We start from the raw sequence: 13942 nt of genomic DNA, 5'->3' as shown, positions 1-13942 counted from the left end.
AGGGCTTTTTTTCTTTCTTTTCTTAAAAATAATTTTTTTATTATATTTTCCACAATGATAACACAAACCACAAAGCAAAATGATACACGAAAACAGAAAAAGAAAAAGAAAAAAGAAATAAAAGGGGGAGGGGAGGGAACAATAAACAGAAACCAGGGCTTTTTTTCAGTCGGAACGCACCAGAACTCAGTTCCAACACCTCTCAAGTGGTCACCATTGCCATTATAAGAGAACAAGGGAGGAATTCACAGTGAGTTCACAGAAAAATAGTAGTGACTAAAATGATGGCCCCAATGAAAGACCATCAGATGTTTGGAATATGTTTGCAAGTGCTTATAAAAACTGCTTGTGGCAAGCAATTAAAATTCTCTTGTGCATACGAGGTCTTCCCAGATAACCTAAAAACAAAGAAAACATATTTATTGCATGCGAAGAACTGCTTCATATGCAAATATAATCAGCCAATAGTTTCATATGCAAATATAATCAGCCAATAGTTTTACTTCGTGAAAACAACCCACAGCTACACTCACATGAAATATGAAAACTATATTAAGGAATTTGGAAAGGCTAGTTAATAGCTAATTAATTAGAACCTTCAGCTTCCCAGCATTGCCCTAAAGGAATATGGGATTCCTAGGAAATATTCTTACCACTTTGTTTAAAAATAAACATCAAACACTGCCAGCCTCACTCTCGCAAGTAGTCTTGCTACCAGGCTATTTTCAAAAAGAGAGAGGCAACAGCTGTTTCATGCTTGCTTTCATTTACGTTCTCACCAACCACAAGTCAAATTGTTAAATTGGGCAATGTGTGCCACAGCCCTTCACTTCTAATTCTCAGTTTAGGATGATGAAGACACACACTAATATTCTTTTAAAAGTGCCTTGCAGCTACAGAGGGGGAAAGGAGCAGGTGAGTGAATAGGATGTGTAGAAGCAAGTCTAAAACATTTAGCGTGGCAGCCCTTGGATTTATTTTTTTGCATTTTTTTTAAAAGAGTGGGTTCTTACTCAGAATGTGGCTTTGTCAAAAAAAAATGTTGGTGAGAAGTTTTTGCATCCTTCAAGCAGAATGCCTTTGGCTCATCATTGTTGCTAAGGAAGGGAATAGATAATTGGAGGGCTATGCATAAGAAATCTCTTGCTGGTTCATAACAAAGATGATCCAGTCCAAGTTTGTGACAAGGATCACTGGTCACATAACAGTCACCATGGGTTTGTTACTTAGAATCTGAAGAGATTCTGGAGATTGGAGATTCAGTTCCCACCTCTGCTGAGGACTCACTGGCCTTGTTAGAACAAAGTGCTAAACTGTGGTTTTGCGCAGGGATGGGGAACCATGTAAGCCTTCCGATTATACCAGACTCCAACTCCCATCAGCCCCAGCCAGCATGTCAAATGGTCAGAGATGATGGGAGTTGTAGTCAATAACAGATGGAGGGTCACAGGTTCACCAGCGTGGTGTAGTGGTTAAGAGTGATAGTCTCGTAATCTGGGGAACCGGGTTCGCGTCTCCGCTCCTCCACATGCAGCTGCTGGGTGACCTTGGGCTAGTCACACTTCTTTGAAGTCTCTCATCCCCACTCACCTCACAGAGTGTTTGTTGTGGGGGAGGAAGGGAAAGGAGAATGTTAGCCGCTTTGAGACTCCTTCAGGTAGTGATAAAGTGGGATATCAACTCCAAACTCTTCTTCTTCACCATTCCTGGTTTATAATTATTCGAACAAGCCTCAGCCTTGTGTGCCTCTCCTTTGCTCTTCTGCTCTGGTGCAGCCACGAGGAGGCATTCAGATTTCACTTACATTTTGAGCATTAGGTCTGAACATGAATAAATTGTGGTCTGTCTAATTTCAGTCTACTGAAAACAAGCCAACTTCAAACCATGGTTTATAAAGCTTCCAAACATAAGGAAGGTGCTCCATCCCTTTGATTTTAGTTGCAGCATTTTCTGGAAGCTCACATGCAGAGCATGACCATAACCCTTAGCCATAGTTTATTGAAACAAGCCAACTTTATAAACCACACTTTGAAGATGGCTTGTTTCAGTAAACTATGGCTAAGGGTTATGGTCATGCTCTGCATGTGAGCTTCCAGAAAATGCTGCACCAAATCAAAGAAGGCAACTAAAATGAAAGGGATGGAGTACCTTCCTTATGTTTGGAAGCTTTTTCGTTCAGGAAAAAGACAAGCAAATTTGCAATTCCAGACACACTTACTAGCGATTAAACCCCCTTGACCACAGAGCCATTTACTTTACATCTTCTGGTTCGTTAGGGGTCCTTTTATATCCTATGGGCTTTTTTTCCTACCCAAAGGAGCAGCTCTTTTTAAAGCACAGAACTAGGGAACACAGCCATTTTATTCTGCTTCTGATCACTATAGACAGTGCTTTTTTGGGGGGTACGCAGGGGTATGCGTACCCCTAAACATCTTGTGAATCTAAGTTTGGCCTCATCGAGGGGCAGTATTTCAATATGAGTAGGGAAATGAGAGCACCCCTAAACATTTTTTTAGAAAAAAGCACTGACTATAGATCTCTGAATTTCAAAGCATGGTTTCTATATTTCTCAGTGTTTCCATAAAGCACTGGCTCATATTCCACTGGCTGATTCACAGCACAAGTCACACTGATTTGTATGCAGTTTCTGGTGCTCATTGTCCAGCAACACTGCAGCACCAACACTGCTGATTCTAATAAACAAAAGATCCACATATCCCAGGGCTGCATTATAAAATAAGGAATACATGTAACAAGAGAGACCCATTGAGAAAGCACTTGGGCTGACTAGGTAGCCAGTTCCATTTGGGCTCATGACATCGCTGAAAATTAGAGCAAAGCAACAACATACGATTGATAAATCGTAACACAATTTGTGAGGCTATTGTGAAGACTGGCTTGAATGAATCCTCGTTGAATTAACATAATATTAGGGCTGCCACGGAAATCTGTCAGCTTCAATTTTTTTAAATGTGGATATTGTTGTTCTACTGGTGAGGACAATATCCCAGAACCCCACGCCTTATGTCTGGTTCTATCTGCTTTAATTTCCCTCGCAACAGAAATTATCATTGGCTGCATGTGCAAAACAAAGTCTTTCTCAGCCGGTTGGAGAAGAGAAGCTTAGTGCCTTGATGCTGAAACACATATTGGTTGGGGGGGGGGGGTAGAAGGGTTTGGAGACCTACCTTGTAAAAGTTTGGAGAAATGCCTGTAAAAGCTGCAAGATCAGCCATGAAACTGGCAGGCTCTCCTCCCACCTTTGCCTTCGGTCTGGGAAAGTCCCTCTATTACAGAGATGACATTGACAAGGCATTAGTAGACGTAGGAAGCTGCCTTATACCAAGCCAAACTGTTTCTTGAATCGTGTCTCACGGTGTTGCCTGGACTGCTACAGGCGCAACCAATGCTCGGGCCATCTCGAACACCTCAGGCCCACAGAGGCTGAGGAATAGGCCCTGCTTACGCTCCTGTGATACTTCCGTCAGCTCGTTGGCTTGGAGGTAGCAGTCGAACCGAGCGAGGTAGGAGTCCCATGATTCAGAGGCTGGCGCAAACGGCGGTAGAGGCACAAGTGAAGCCATGGTTCCGATGCCAACGTGGAGGCGATGGATGGAACACAGTGCTCTAGCCAGAACGGTCAGCTCTGAATTGGTTCTGTCCAGTGATTTCACTCGGTGTTTCAGCTCAGTGATTCAGCTCCGCTCAGAGGGTGGCTGCATCTGGCTGTGCTCTGTTGTCCATTGATCCCACCTTCATTGCCAGTGTTAAGTTGTGGGTGAACATATCAGATGACACAGCGATTCTTCAAACAGCACTTGTTTATTCACAGGCCAGAACAGAACTGAACTGAAGGGTTCAGCCAGCCTGCTTATATAGAGCTCCACTAGAACGCAACAGTAACCATTTTCCGTAATTATCCAATCACTGAACGTCACTTTCAATCCCTTATTTGCATATGTGGACCTGAGTGAAAACTATTTACAGTATCCCCCTGCTGGCCCAGGGTGAGAACTTCAGTACATAACAGATATTGTCTACTCTGATCAGCAGCAGCTCTCCTAAAGCCTCATGCTAAGCTCTTTCTTACCACCTGCTCCATGGTCCATTCAACTGAAGCTTTCAGCAATTGAAACTAAACTCTTTTGCATGCAGAACATGTGCTTTATTGCTAGGGATGGAAGAAAGGATTGTTTTCCATTCTGCTCTGTAATCATCACGTGCAGTGCTGTTTCCAATCTGCTGCATTTCACTTTCTACCCAAAACTGCATCATTTGCTCTGCTATCCACTGTGGCGAAATTATATAATTTACATAATTAGTTATGTCAAACACATTGCCGTTACATTCTTCCACCCACTTCATTTCATTGTAAAGGAAATGCAACACAAAAGAGGCACAATCAATTATGCATCATTTGTGGGCTGAAAGAAAGAAAAACAGCGACTACCAGTATTCTCTGAATTGTTATCCGCTGCAGATATGGGACATATAAGTATACACTGGCAATTTCTGCTCCTGTTTCCATCAATTTTTTCTGGCAACCCTACTTACTACTGAGCAAAAGGCCATTGCCAATTGTACTCTAACAGAATAAGGCCCTCCCTTGAAGGGCTCAGAGTAGACCTCTTGAAATTAAAGACCTAATTTAGTCATGTTAATTAATTTCAGTGGTGTCATTTATTTATGAAAGAATTTTTAACTTGCCTTTCAGAACACACTGCCCTCCTATGTTGGTGTACAAAAATTCATTGACCAAACATAATACTATATAAAATCACATATTAAAATCACATTACAGTGGTACCTCGGGTTACATACGCTTCAGGTTACATACGCTTCAGGTTACATACGCTTCAGGTTACATGCGCTTCAGGTTACAGACTCCGTTAACCCTGAAATATTACCTCAGGTTAAGAACTTTGCTTCAGGATGAGAACAGAAATCGTGCTCAGGCGGCGTGGCAGCAGCAGGAGGCCCCATTAGCTAAAGTGGTGCTTCAGGTTAAGAACAGTTTCAGGTTAAGAATGGACCTCCGGAATGAATTAAGTACTTAACCCGAGCTACCACTGTACAGCCTTTAAAAAAACAAAAACAAACCGAGCAGTAACAATGACCAAAACACAGTGGATGAGTAAATAGGGATCAAAATAATGGTGTCACTAGATGTGTCAGAATGTGAATGCACATCTCAGTGAAAGCATGGTGGATGAAGAGCACCCATACTCAGAGGTGCATTCCAGTATGTTTCCGAGCACAATTCAAAGTGTTGGTACTGATCTTGGAAGCCCTAAACAGCCTCAGCCCAGTATACCTGAAGGAGCATCTCCACCTCCATCGTTCAGCCTAGAAACTGAGGTCCAGCTTGGAGGGCCTTCTGGTGGTTCCCTCACTGCAAGAAGTGAGGTTACAGGGAACCAGGCAGAGGGCCTTCTCGGTAGTGGCACCCGCCCTCCCATCAGATGTCAAGGAAATAAACAACTATCTGACTTTTAGAAAACTTCTGAAGGCAGCCCTGTTTAGGGAAGTTTTTAATGTCTGATGTTTGATCGTGTTTTTAATATTCTGTTGGGAGCCACCCAGAGTGGCTGAGGAAACCAAGCCAAATGAGCAGGATAATAATAATAATACTAATAATAATAATACTAATAATAATAATAAATAAAATTACTATCGTCATCATTCTGATGTACATTTGGGTGCATATCTGATTTGTGGACATGGTTCTTAGTTGAGCATGTGATTCCTAAACATTTCTGTTGCATAAGAGGACATGAACACAACAGCACTCTTCCCAATTACAATTCCCAGAAATTTCAGCACTGCTCTCTGCCACCCTTGCCCATGGATGAAGTACTAATAATGAGCGTATAAATGGTGGTACGAACAGGGCACAACACTACACTTCTCTATTGCATGTAAAGCCCCAGCACACATGTGTTTAGCTATAATGCACATCCATTCACAGGGCAGCTCTTTGGGGATGTTGCGAAATTTCATAGCTTGTTCAGCAAAGCAAGAACATCTGAGACAACATACTTAGCTGAAATTTCTCAACCAAATTATCTGACAATATTTTTTGAAAAAAATCTTTTTTCGAACTCCCTGGTAGAAAATTTTAGCCCTCCCCAGGGAGAATATTCAGTGAAATTGTCCACCTCCAAAATCTTTTGAACACAACTATTATTTTCATCAGCATCTTAAAAAGCAGAGACATCACCTTGCCAACAAAGGTTCGTATAGTTAAAGCTATGGTTTTCCCAGTAGTGATGTATGGAAGTGAGAGCTGGACCATAAAGAAGGCTGACCGCCGAAGAATTGATGCTTTTGAATTATGGTGCTGGAGGAGACTCTTGAGAGTCCCATGGACTGCAAGAAGATCAAACGTATCCATTCTTAAGGAAATCAGCCCTGAGTGCTCACTGGAAGGACAGATCGTGAAGCTGAGGCTCCAATACTTTGGCCACCTCATGAGAAGAGAAGACTCCCTGGAAAAGACTGAGAAAGATTGGGAAAGATTGAGGGCACAAGGAGAAGGGGACGACAGAGGACGAGATGGTTGGACAGTGTTCTCAAAGCTACAAACATGAGTCTGACCAAACTGTGGGAGGCAGTGGAAGACAGGAGTGCCTGGCGTGCTCTGGTCCATGGGGTCACGAAGAGTCGGACACGACTAAACGACTAAACAATTATTTTCATATTGTTGAAGGAAACAATGGGCTTGTACCCCTTGATTTCTTTAACCACCGATAAGAATGGAGTTTCATTCAACATTAAATGAGCAGAAATTAATTGGGAAAGGATCTTCTGAGTTCTTTGGAGGAGAATTTTACCCCTGCTCCCAAGAACATGTCACAGGCTACCGCTAAATTTCAGTACCATAAATAGCATGGAGAATTGGGGGGGAGGTACTTTTGCTGGCTTACTTCAGAAATGCAAGGCCGTTCTGTAGAGATGAGGGGAACTGCAAAAGGAAAGAAGGTGGTTTCACAAAGCTGCACGGTCTGTCACGATTTCCAATGTATGAAAGCATGAAAACATTTATTTAGATTTGCTGCCACTAAACAAGCAATGTTTGTCAGACCTTGTAGATGAATTTGAACTAAAGGGATGAGTAAATGTGATACATTATGTACATGCTAACTACAATTACCATTTACAAATCTGACTATTGCTTCATCAGCTGTCACAATGGATCAGAGTTAACGCTGCCAAGTGCAAGAACGAACTGTAAGGTTGTGGGCTGTGATTTGTGCTGCACTGTGCATATAAATCAATCAGACACATGCAGCATCAGCCAAAGAAACACCAGCCAACATTTCACAGGAACTTCTGAGAAACTGGAGAGTGTGTTGTGAAACACTGAACAATTCTATAGCAAGACCTTTCATCACGAATGTAACGAATGCCTCATTGAACCACAGAATAACAAAATTGTAGAGTTGGAAGGGACCCAACCCCCTGCCATGCAAGCATCTCAACTGAAGCATCCGTGACAGATGGCCACCCAACTTCTGATTCAAAACCTCCAAGGAAGGAGAGTCCACCACTTCTCGTGAGAGTCTGTTCCACTGCCGAAGAGCTCTTACTGTCAGAAGGTTTTTCCGAATGTTAGTCAGAATCTCCTTTCTTGTACAGTGGTACCTTGGGTTACAGACGCTTCAGGTTACAGACTCCGCTAACCCAGAAATAGTACCTCGGGTTAAGAACTTTACCTCAGAATGAAAACAGAAATCGCGCCGTGGCAGCGGGAGGCCCCATTAGCTAAAGTGGTACCTCAGGTTAAGAACAGTTTCAGGTTAAGAACGGACCTCCAGAATGAATTAAGTTCTTAACCTAAGGTACCACTGTAACTTGAAGCCATTGCCTGGAGTGCTACCCTCCAGAGCAGGAGAAAACAAGCATGCTTCCTCCTTCACGTGACAGCCTTTGAGATATTTGAAGATGGCTATCCTATCTCCTCTCAGTCTCCTATTTTCCAGGCTAAACACACCCAGCTCCTTCAAGCACTCCTCGTAAGTCTTAGTTTCCAGACCCCTGATCATCTTGGTTGCCCTCCTCTGCACGCGTTCCAGCTTGTCAACATCCTTCTTAAATTGTGGTGCCCAGAATTGCACACAGTATTCCAGGTATGGTCTTTCTAAGGCAAAATAAAGGTAAAGGTACCCCTGACCGTTAGGTCCAGTCGCGGATGACTCTGGGGTTGCGTGCTCATCTCGCTCTGTAGGCCGAGGGAGCCGGCGTTTGTCCGCAGACAGCTTCCGGGTCATGTAGCCAGCATGACTAAGCCGTTTCTGGTGAACCAGAGCAGTGCACGGAAACACCATTTACCTTCCCGCCAGAGCGGTACCTATTTATTTACTTGCACTTTGACGTGCTTTCGAACTGCTAGGTTGGCAGGAGCAGGGACCGAGCAACGGGAGCTCACCCCGTCGAAGGGATTCGAACCACGAACTTCTGATCAGCAAGCCCTCGGCTCTGTGGTTTAGACCACAGCGCCACCTGCATTCCCTAAGGCAGAAAAGAGTGGTACTATTACTACACTTGATCAGGACACTATACTTCTGTTGATGCATCTACAATTTGATGAGCATCTCTTCAATACCTTCATTCAAGTCATTTATAAATATCTTGAACAGAACCCTATGGCACCCCGCTTGTCACTTTTTTCCCAGGATGACAAGGAACTATTAATGAGTATTTTTGTTGCATTCAATCAGTCCACATTTTAACAGCTTCTCTGCAAGAATAACATGGGGGGGCTGTGTCAGAGGTTTTACTGACATCCAAGACACACGGAGTCCACAGCACCTTCTGTTGGCCATTCAGTTTAAAGTGAAACATGGAAAGCCTCTGACCAGAAGAGTAAGAAAGGTTCTCAAAGCTCATCCAGCTCAATTTGTCACATTAATTTCTCATTTAAATCACAGGGTGATTTTATCTAGTGCTGCAAGACTCATACAATGAGACTTTCCTTTCCTCCTCGCTGCCAGAGGGTCTGCTCCAGAGGGTCCCTCAATTCTGAGTATGCAGGGGAAAGGATTGTGCAAGCAAAGGTCTGTTGTATGAGTGGAGTCCCAGCATTGAATGCAACTTATGTATTCCAGTAGCAACATTTGTGGGGCTTTTTATGATTCCATACTTCCCAATTTCCTCCATTGTAAGGTACAGTGCAAATAATTTACAAATAGCCTCTTTAAATTGAATTGATTTGTTGTTGTTATTATTGTTGTTCATTCATGGCAATCCTTATCCAAAGATCACGTAAGCTTTTAAAGGGACTATTCAACGACTATTTACTCTAAGGTGGCATGGTGAGATTTGCCTGCAGCCAATCTAGCTGGCCCAGAATTGCCTTTCCAGGAAACAATTTTTTTAAAGGAAAAGTATTTTTAAAAATATAAATTGGTTCGAAAGCCACAACAAAGGAGCATTGCTAGAGCACACACAAGTAAACAAATGCTATTCCACATCTAAACTACACCCTATGCACTTTCATTTTTCTGCTAGACAGAATTTTTTTTGTAATTGATTTCTGCCCCGCTCCCCCAGTCTTAAAGATTCTAAAAATATACACAAGGAGAAAAGAAATAAGAGGATTCTGAACTGTTATTCACTGGAGGTCTTCAGAGTTATTTTTCCTTTTAATTATACTTGTATTCTAGTCTAGATTTTTCTCTCTCTTTGCAAACTGCTTGGTTTTTTATATTACGTGTAGACTGCTTCATATAAACCGATAAAATAAGATAAAGAACATTCAGAACTCCCATCCACGTTTCCCTAGCAATTGTCGCATACACGCGCCTGTTGGTGTTCTTTAGGCCTCAAACTCTACACAAAGTAGGCAGCTACAAAAGTTTCTGAAATGCATTGTTTGACACCATGCACTAAAACTTTGCTGCATTTTCCTGGGTTTCTGGAAACTGGGGAACTGTACACATGGTCCCAATGAAAATCACCCCCTCTCCCTAAGTGACTGTTTGGCCTGAGAGAGATGTACAAGACCTTTAGTTTGTGCATCTCAGTGGGGATATTGTATACTTGCGTGTTGCCAAAAAGAAGGAAACATCTTTTCAAAAAAGGGAAAGGAAGTACAAAATTTAGGATAGAAAGCTAACATAAAATAGCCCAAGTGGCCAGCTCAGGGATGAAAAGCCAGCAGCCCCGAAGACTGGAAATATCCCAAGCAAGGCAAAGAAATGCTTATTTGTTCTTCAAATATAACCAGTCTACTGCTTAAGGAATCCTTAAGTTGAAATGCCTCCATCAGCCTCTCTCTCTGTTCCCCTGCCCCCCCAGCCAAATTTGGAAATGGCAAATCAAATCAATTATTTAAAACTGATGCTGCTTCTGAAACAGGACATCACAATCTACTTGCAGCCTTTTAAATTATATAGATGCTAATGGTGGCTTTTAAAGATCCAGTGAAGAAACTTCAGCCTTGCTCTTTCAAAAATGGCAGCTGCCATTGAAAGGCAATCCTGCTCTTTCTCACTGGTGTCTGTTGGCTATAGGCTCAAAAGCCGCCTTGCGCTTGTATAGGTTGAGTGCTTTATCGAAGATGCCAGAAATGGTTTCCATGGGTTGTTGATTCAGGGTTCCTATTCTGGAGCAATCAATACCCCTCAGTTATTGAAGGCTAAAGGGACGCGGGTGACACTGTGGGTTAAACCTCAGAGCCTAGGGCTTGCCGATAAGGTCGGTGGTTCGAATCCCCACAACGGGGTGAGCTCCCGTTGCTCGGTCCCTGCTCCTGTCAACCTAGCAGTTCGAAAGCACGTCAAAGTGCAAGTAGATAAATAGGTACCGCTCCAGCGGGAAGGTAAACGGCGTTTCCGTGCACTGCTCTGGTTCGCCAGAAGCGGCTTTTGTCATGCTGGCCACATGACCCGGAAGCTGTACGCCAGCTCCCTCGGCCAATAAAGTGAGATGAGTGCCGCAACTCCAGAGTCGGCCACGACTGGACCTAATGGTCAGGGGTCCCTTTACCTTTTTAAACAACACCCTCTTGCTCTCTCTCAGGTTGTCACTTTGTGCTTTCACTGAAATTGTGAATTAGGCACAGTTTAGGCGTTAAAGGTTTTTTTTTTTTTAATAAAAATCACAGCTTCCAGAATTGTGTTTTATAAAACAGATAACTGAACATCAGTGACAAATGAACTCGTTCTTCTCTCACCCCTGTCAGGAGTTCAGCCTACACTCGAGTAGGACTCTGGCAGAGATACATGCCCAATTGGCATGTTCCCTCCCTCCTGGTCAATCATTCAGGAGCTTCAGGAGCTTTCTTCAGCCTGAACTTCACAGCAACCAATGCCAACAGACACCGGCACACTTAGGGATCCACAGAGTTTGTGCAGTTGCGTAACAGACCTCAGCAACTCAGCATTTTGGCTAATCTACTTTATTTACATATAAACACACACGGAGCACTGCAACATGGCTCCCTCTCTCTCTAGCATCAGACAGCAAAGAGAAAAAGAACAAAGGACAATAGTCCCACTTCACGGAACACGGTAACACAAACATCCTGTCTCCGTCACTTCCCACTCTGTGGAGTCAAACATACACCACCATGTGATAGACAAAAATCCCATGTCTGAAATCGCGGAGCAGGAATTCTAACAACCCCAACATCCTTCTAAGCTGGAAGAAGAACAGCCACCTCACCTCTTCTCTCTATTTTCTTTCCACAGTGTGCCTGCCCAGGCTCAGTCTTCCATACAGAGAAGCAGGGGAAGGAGTTAACATCGTAACAAGTTGGACTACTTAATTTACCTTTCACATTATTACCCACCATTATTTACATCACCTAACATCATGCAACTATTGTGTGGCTTGAATCTTTGAACTGCTTCGCTTTTCCAAAAGCCCTTTCCATGGTCAGCAAAACCAAACCAACAGACTGATAGCCATTGGAGCATGGTATGGGAGCAGCCCACAAATCCCTTTGTATCTCTGTTGACCCTTTGTGTGATCAATAGGTGAAAGAGGTGAAAGACGAGGGCTTCACCTGCTTTCTTCGGTGGAATCTAAATTTAGGGGGTTGGGCAAAGCAATAGGGCTGCCCTGTGTCTGGAATTTCCTGGACATAGCTGGATTACGGCAGTCAGAGACAGTGCCCGGGCGGAAATTGCTGAAATGTCCAGGGAAATCAAGTCATATGTCAACCCATGTTGGAAATGTAGATTTGGGCAAATTTCCTTTAAAATAGCTCAACAACTTTGGGCAAAACTAAAAAAAAAAAAGCTCAGAAACGTTGCCCCCCAAACAACAACACTCAACAACCCTACAATACACTAGAATGATAAAGTGAATTAGGGAACAGCTGAGTAGTTCTATCTCCCTGCAGTCGGTTCCATTGACTCATCTTGAAGGAAAGAATATGTTATAAGGGAAATACCTATAATAATACTTCTAAGACAATTCCGCAAAGACAATACTGCCTTCAGACCCAGAAAGTCCCAGCCAAAACGATTAATAGAGCAGAGATTGGCATGCTTTGTTTTCCAGATCAATAAGTGAGTCATGGCTGTAATGCAAGTACAAGAGACTATTAAGTTTCTCTGCCTATGTAATGCACAGCACTCTCCTTGTACACTTGTAGCTGGAAACGCTATTAGTTTCTTAATGTACCTTACAACAACAAAGCCTAAATACATTGGGGGTGGGGTTTGTAACTTTGACAACTCTGCCTTTGAAAGCCTCAGTTCCACAGTTCCTCAGTGCTTTGCAAAACAAAGGATAGGAGTGGAGGAAAAGCAAGGAGCTGTTGAAGGATGGGGCGAGGAGAAAGGCAGCTCCTGAAATATTCATTGGTAACATTGAGGCAGGTCTTTAAGGCAGAAGTCAGGGCCCCGCTCTGCAGAATGGAGAGCCCCCAAATGCGACAGGGCTGACTCACCATGTTTCGAACTAAGTGAGATAGTACACATTACCATCTGAAGGGCAGGGAGCTGTAAGACCATTTGAAGCAAGGCAAGTAATGCACATTACCATCTGAAGTGTGGCTGGGCATATGATGTTCTGAAATAGTACCACCTAAAGAGCTCAACCTGCCCCTGGTAAGACCATTAAGTCCAGAGTCTTATAATTACAGTACCTAAGTGCATCACTGGAATCATTACATGAAGAGAACTATTTTATATCAGTTGAAGAATCATAACTCTAATGATAAATTTATTTTATCTATTTTTGTTGTTGTTAATGCTGACTTCTAGTCCCTAGCAGGAAATCCTCATTCTGGTTTATGAAAAGGATAAAAACATAAAGGCTGCAATTCTCAGCATATTTATCAAGGAGCTGACCCCCAAAAGCTTAATCAGACTCACCTCTGCGTAAATATACTTAGGGTTCCCCTGAAAAAATCAGTTGTCCAGTGCAATTCCATGCAAATAACATGCCCCCATTCTCTGAGTAAAATGGGAGCCCTGGGAGTGTGTAGAGAGACAAGGCTGTACACTCATTCACAAACCCTTTTTGTGTTGCTTCTGGATAAAAGGTAAAGGTACCCCTGCCCGTACGGGCCAGTCTTGCCAGACTCTAGGGTTGTGCGCCCATCTCACTCAAGAGGCCGGGGGCCAGCGCTGTCCGAAGAAACTTCCGGGTCACGTGGCCAGCGTGACATCGCTGCTCTGGCGAACCAGAGCCGCACACGGAAACGCCGTTTACCTTCCCGCTTGTAAGCGGTCCCTATTTATCTACTTGCACCCGGGGGTGCTTTCGAACTGCTAGGTTGGCAGGCGCTGGGACCGACCGACGGGAGCGCACCCCGCCGCAGGGATTCGAACAAATTTGGATAACAAACAACAAATATCAGGATAAGGTTCAAAAATAGGGATTTTTCTTTTTCTTTTTGCAGTTACAAACATTCTGTGTCCTTATCTGCTCATTCTAGAAAGTTATTAATTTTCAGAGCTGGTCAGAGTGTATGGTACACATTCTG

The 13942-nt window shown here is 43.3% G+C and overlaps 1 long non-coding RNA gene across 1 annotated transcript in view; it reads right to left on the bottom strand.

Moving 5' to 3' along the window:
- Positions 1 to 6210: 6210 nt before the first annotated feature.
- The window catches only part of LOC308585238, a 382477-nt gene continuing 374745 nt past the window's right edge, over positions 6211 to 13942 (bottom strand). The window contains exon 3 of the long non-coding RNA XR_014007185.1: positions 6211 to 6681. This is a non-coding gene — a long non-coding RNA (uncharacterized lncRNA). The remainder of the gene's footprint in view (positions 6682 to 13942) is intronic.

Source organism: Podarcis bocagei (assembly GCF_964188305.1).
Source record: "Podarcis bocagei genome assembly, chromosome: 4".
NCBI lineage: Eukaryota > Metazoa > Chordata > Lepidosauria > Squamata > Lacertidae > Podarcis > Podarcis bocagei.
Note: the sequence above shows the minus strand (reverse complement) of the source record. Positions and strands in the feature narration are given on the sequence as shown.